Here is a 6,000-nt window from a genome sequence, read left to right as displayed (position 1 = left end):
TTTTTGCCAAGATGACATAAAACATAAAAAATATTACAATTCCTTTTTCTTTAGTTTTTTTTTGTAATTCTTTTTTTTTTTTTTTTTAATATCCTGAGTGCTCACTATGGTGCTAGTTGGAGTTCCTTGGGCGAGTATGGATTGGCTTATAATGTCGAACGTGTACAAATTTTTATTTTGATTCTTTTATTTGAAGATTGGTCAACAGGATGAAGATATCATATATCGAATTTTGAGATCTTTAATAGATAGGGTCATTTAGGTTTCCCTTGAAAAAAAGACCGATGTGATCTTTTGCTGGAGAAATTCAAATTTTTTTTTTATATAAAAAATAATTACCCTTTATAATTTTGGCAACAAGATCACTCTCATATGGTCTTATTACAAACAATAGAAATTCTAAAAAATAAATAACGCATCAATAATATAAATCTCAATTATTTGATGTCATTCATACAACCGAATATTGTGCTTGAGAATATAAAATAAAAAAAAACAAACAAATAAAAAAAAAGATGCCAAAGATTTCTTCAATCGGGCTTTTTACACTCCCATCGAGTCACCACATCCAATGGCACGGGATCTATGGTCTAGCTTCAATCTCGAACATGGATAGTTGATTTTTAGCCAAACTATGTAACCACCTTTAAAATCTCTACTAAACCTTAACCCCCAAAACTAACTTAGGCTTCCCTCTAACTTTTCCAACCCATAGTTTCTTCTTAGGTTTACAGAGGGAAAAGAGAGTACTACCTAGGGTCTTGAAAAGAGGAAGTTAGAGAGAGAAATATAGAGGAGAGAGAGCACTACCTTGGGTTTTAAAGAGAGGAAGTTAGAGAGATAAATATAAAGGAGAGAGAGTACTACCAAGGTTTTGGAGAGAGAAAGTTATAGAGAGAAATATAGAGGAGAGAGAGTGGGCGTGCTCCTCTAAGAGAGAGAGGTGAGAGAGAGAGAGAAGAGAGAGAGAGGTTGTGTGTAGAGATTGGGGGGAGAGCACCCCTATTTATAGTGGATATTTAGGTTTAGGGTTTCTTAAGGTTTTCTCATAGTTTACATATTTCATGAGATTGAATCTAGACCGTTGATCAAGGTGACTTGTAGGGTGAGAGATTGGAGTCATCTATTCTATAGCCGTCAACATTATGGAAAGTACTTGGATCATTATCCCACTTTCCTTAAACCATTTTCCTATCAATACATTTAAATAAAAATGATCTATGTCACATATTCCATACGGATATGTCAATAATTATCAAGCAAATAAATACTACCGAATAAGATAAGGTCAATATTTCCCTTCCAAGATTTGACCACATGCCACAAATCAAAGTTACTATATTTAATAAACTTGAACACGAAGAAACAAGAGAATCCAAGGGGTGGGGCATGCCACCCCTTTGTGGCACATGTGGGCCCCCATCCACATGCCACATGGTGGGCCCAAGTGCACTTTGGGCCCTCTATGAAAATTTATAAATAATTTTAAAATTAAACAATTTAATATATGAATTTTTACAATATTATAAAATCAATAACTATATTTTTATAAGTCCAAAAAACATAAATAAAATATTGAGATATTCATAAAAATTCAAATAATAAAACTAAAACATTTCAATAATAAAATGAACACAATTAAATTAGTATGATGGGAACATGATCCATATGGTTTTAGGAATTCAATCTGTAATAATGGGGTACTTCACAATCAACTGTGGACTACAGATCACACTAGCTTTATCGAACCGACACAGTGTTTTCTATGCCCACAATCCAAGCAGAGGCTCATTAGCGGGCCACCAAAGTCAGGTCGATGAATCAAGGGGTCGCAATCCCAATATGTGGTTTATAGGTCCTTCCTTAGTCAGGTCGATGAATCAAGGGGTCGCAATCCCAATATGTAGTTTACAGGTCCTCCCTTAGAGATGAGTCACCACGACCTGATGCGACCACAACTCTATGGTGCATAGGGATATCTCTCGCAAATGTATACGCTTCACCCAAAGGTGGATAGTTAGCTTTCTCGAACGATCTATCGATATGCATGCCGTATGATGGAACATGGATGAGGTTTTCGCCCCCGTCTCAGTAAGCCTACCATCAGACACAAGGGTCACACAGTCTCTCGGCTCACTCATCTAGGCATAAGCTCCAACCTTATCAAGGGCTAATCCAAAACCCTCATCGGTTTAATTCTTTATGTCCAGGTACGTTGGGTTTTCCAACCAACTGGCCTAGATCGATAAAGCACAATCCGACGTAAGCAAAGATCATTTGCTTAGTATGATCCTTGAGGGATCACACTCCCACTGAGTTTATGTTTCATTATAATATGTTTCAATACATACTCATAAGGCCTTTAAAGGCTACATAAACCCAACATCTCCCACTTGGCCTTTGAAGGCCTTACATTCTCCCTTCCTCGCTTTCTCTGATCCCCATCTCGCTCACATGTCTTACAAGAACATTAGGTACGACTTCTTAGTCAGAGGGTCTGCAATCATCAAATCTGTAGATATGTAGTTGATTTCGATCTCTTTCAATCTCACCTTATTTTCTCAAGTGATAAAAATAAGGTTTAATATGTTTGGAGTTCTTATAAAACCGAGGCTCCTTAGAGACACAAATAGCTGCAGTGTTGTTGCAGGAAATTCGCATTGTCTCACAATGTACAGGATGAAAATTAAGTTGATTAAGAAACTTCTTAATCCACACGGCCTCCTTGACTACTAGACAACATTCCACATACTTAGATTCCGTGGTGGACGAGGCCACAATATCTTGTTTCTTTAACTTCCAAGAAACCGCACCCCCTCCAAGCATAAATACATACCCAGATGTAGACTTCACATCATCTAGATCCGCGAGATAGCTTGCATTTGAATATCCCTTTATTGCAATTTTAGTTCCCCCCTTATATGTGAGCACATAGTTCATGGTCTCTTTTAAATATCTAATAATTCTTTTTACAGCTTTTCAATGCTCCTCTTCTAGATTACTTTGGAAACGGCTCACCAGACTCATGACGAATGACAAGTCAGGCCTTGTTCCCATCATGGTATACATAAGGGACCCAACTGCATTCCTGTATGGCATTCTCTCCATGACTCTTATATCCATGTCTTCGGTAGGACATATTTTATTACTAAGTTCCATCTTTTTGTCAATTGGGGTAGACATGAGCTTACACACACTCATATCAAACTTTTCGAAAATCCTCTTATAATAGGTTGTCGGGGAAAGTTGGATAGTCTTCTCTTTCCTATTTCTTATTATCTTGATGCTCAACACATATGAAGCTTCTCCAAGATCCTTCATATCGAAGAGTTGTGCAAGAAAATTTTTCGTCTTTACTACTAGGGAAATTGAGCTATTAACAATTAGCATATTATCCACATATAATGATATAAAGACCACATCACTCCCACTGACCTTTTGATATATGAAATAATCTTCATTCTCTGTAGAGAACCATGTAAGAGAAAGGGTCTCTTGAAATTTTATATATCACTGTCGCGATGCTTGTTTCAGGCCATAAAGGGATTTATTAAGTTTGCATACTAGGTTCTTTTTCCCTTTCTCCTCAAATCCCTTAAGTTGGGTCATGTAAATTTCTTCTTCTAAATCCCCATTTAGAAAGGGTGTTTTGACATCCATTTGATGAGCCTCAAAGTCAAAATGGGCTGCTATAATTATAAGGATTTGGATTGATGGAAATTTGGCAACAGGGAAAAAATTTTCCTCATAATCTTATCCCTTCTTTCTGGGTAAAACCCGTTACAACCAACCTAGCTTTGGATTTTTCTATTTGCCCTTCAGAGTTCAACTTTTTCTTGAAAATCCACTTACAACCAATGGACTTACGTTTTTGAGGTAGAGGTACTAATTCTCATACATAGTTTTAGTTAATGGAAGCATACTTATCTTTCATGGCTTTTACCCAGTATTCCTTTTTCATGACAGGTAAAGGCTTCATGGTAAATTCTAGGTTATTAATCTGGATCTTCTCCAACCTTATCAAAATGTTCTCCAATGTAGACAAAATGTTCTTGTTAAAGTGGTGGTCTATTGACTCGGTTACTTCGTTTGGGTTCAGGTGAAGGTTCACTTTCTTTAGGGAGTTCAGGGACAAGTTGGGTTGGTTTAGAAATTTCAGGTTCAGGGTTTCGAGCTACATCCTTGTTTTTTTTTTCCTCATAAAAGTTGGCTTGTTTTTTACTCACCTTTGCTTCAAGGAATTCTTCCACGAAGAAGTGAGCATCGCGGCTTTCAATAACCGTACATGTTTTAAGGTTGTAGAATCGATACCCCTTACCATGATTTGGCTAACCAATGAAATTAGATTTGACAGTTTTGGATTGTGATTTTGTTATATTTTGATGTGGGATAAGGACATGGGCTGAGCAACCTCAAATTTTCAAGTGTTCAAGGGAGGGATTACAACCTGTGAAAATTTCGTAAGGAATAAGTGGGGCAGCTTTTGTAGGAGTTCGGTTAAGGATGTAATATGCCGTAAATAGTACTTCTCTCCAAAACTCCATTGAGAGATTTGCATGCCCTGTCACACTCCTAACCATTTCCACTAAAGTCATATTCCTTTTCTCAGCTACACCATTTTGTTCAGGAGTATAAGGCATGGTGTACTGATGGATGATCTCATTTTCAATGCACAAATCTTTGAAAAGGTTAGATGAATATTCCCCTCTCTATCGATTCTAAGGATTTTAATTTTCAGGTTGGTTTGATTCTTTACGTAAGCCTTATAGCTTTAAATTTTTCTAAGGCTTCTGATTTTGCATGAATAAGGTACACATGGCCATATCGCGAGCGATCATCTATAAAGAGATAAAATATTTTTTTCCACTTTTGGTGGTTACATTCATAGGTCCACATATTTTATTATGAATGATTTCCAATACGTTAGTAGTTTTTTTTGCCCTAGTGGTATTTTTCCTTATTAATTTTTCTTGCACACATGACTCGCACACTTTCGATAAATCTCTCTTATAATTTTGAAGAATCTCGTCCCTTTTTAATCTTTCCATTCATTTGATATTAATGTGTCATAACCTCATATGCCATAGGATAGCATCGAATTCATTAAGGGACGAGACATAAGCTTATCTACAAGTCGTCCAGTCATGATCACATCTTTCCCCTTTTTGGCCACCACTTTCTCCCCAATAAAAGTGGTTATGAATCTAGCCATAGACATCTTATGAATCGAAACCAAGCACTTCTTCATATAAAAAGTATAAAGTGTTTGCTTTAGGATCATGGTATTCCCACTCTTCAGTTTCAGCTCAAAATCTCTAACTCCAAGAACATCAGTCTTCTGATTTCCTCCCATTTAATATGTTGTTGTCCTTGCCCCATGGGAGTAAAAGAACGTAAACTTCATTGGTGTTTGTGACATGTGCTGTAGCACCCGAGTCAAGGCCCCAAAAGGCTCCCTTGGGGTCAGCCAACATAGACTCAAAAACTACACATGCCAATTCTTTGTTGGTTCCTCCAGATTTGTTAAACCAACAACTATTGGCTATGTGGCCCTCCTTCTTACAAATAAAGTAAGTTCGAGTCCTTCTCTTTGCTCCCTTATTTCCAAAATAGCTCATTTTTAAATATTTTTTTTTCCAAAATTATTTCTTCCCTTTTACTTCTTAAACTTAAAAGAAGGTTGAGATTTTACCATATGCACAGCTTTCCTTGGAGTCATTATCCGTAATTGCCTTGAATTTTTCCTCTCCTCTTTTGCTTTGATTGTAGTGATGAGTTCCTCCAGTTTTAGTGCTTTCCTTCTGGCTGAGATGGAAAATATGAAGGTATCCTATGAATTAGGAAGTGAATCCAGAAGATGAACCACTTGCATAGGTTCATTAAGTTTCATGCCTGTATCTTCTAGCTCTCTTACTAGTATACGAAACACGTGCACATGATCTGCAACCTTAGTACCTTCTGTCATCTTTAATTCATTATACCTTCTCATAGCCATGGTTG

This window comes from Amborella trichopoda, chromosome 8 (assembly GCF_054954075.1).
Source record: "Amborella trichopoda isolate Santa Cruz 75 chromosome 8, AtrichopodaSantaCruz75HAP2 v2.0, whole genome shotgun sequence".
NCBI classification, from domain to species: Eukaryota; Viridiplantae; Streptophyta; class Magnoliopsida; order Amborellales; family Amborellaceae; genus Amborella; species Amborella trichopoda.
Note: the sequence above shows the minus strand (reverse complement) of the source record.